Below are 740 nucleotides of genomic sequence, written 5' to 3'. Positions count from 1 at the left end.
CTCCAGAGCGAGGGGCATAAGTGCATCACATGTTGACCTGTGTGCAACACCAGGAGAAAGTCGTGCCACCACCATCTTCGGGAGACATACATGCTTGCCTGCCAATTTTCTCTTGTGGCGACTAGGTTGTGTGCATCTATGAGCATAATTGGTTTGCTACCGACATTCGGCATTGCCAATATTTGGCAAGCCAACATTTGACAAAATCAAAAGTTGTCAACATTTGGCAACTTTTGTGAGATTGGCAATGAAAATTGGCAAACAACCAATGTGTAGCCAACATTTGGCAGTTGCCAAAATTTGGCATGCCGACTTTTGGCATCAAACCAATTATGCTCTATATGTCTTGAATTGGCACTTACGTTGTGTTGTTGTAGAATATAACTTCATTTGGTACCATCTTGATATTCATATATAACCCTTATTTGCGGGACTAGGTAGAATCCTCGGTGTTCCTCCAAACATATGAACTATGGTCCTAATAACAATATTCTTCTAGTTTCACTAGTGCAAAAAAGTGCAATTTTACACACACGCGCGCGTGATTCACATAAATTTCAAAGCCTTCAAGACAGAAGAATAATCCTAAAAATTACAATAAGCAAAGACTAAGGGAATCTTGAACGCGGACTATCAAAACGTTTGCAAATGTCCAGACCTAACCGCTAGGACAATTTTAGGCCTCCAACGTGGACCACTGATTCACCCCGGACTAGTCCAGCCGTTCAAAATCCCAGAAG

The sequence above is a fragment of the Triticum dicoccoides genome, chromosome 3B, assembly GCF_002162155.2.
Source record: "Triticum dicoccoides isolate Atlit2015 ecotype Zavitan chromosome 3B, WEW_v2.0, whole genome shotgun sequence".
Lineage (NCBI taxonomy): Eukaryota > Viridiplantae > Streptophyta > Magnoliopsida > Poales > Poaceae > Triticum > Triticum dicoccoides.
The sequence above is the reverse complement of the archived record's forward strand: the minus strand, read 5'-3'. Positions refer to the sequence as shown.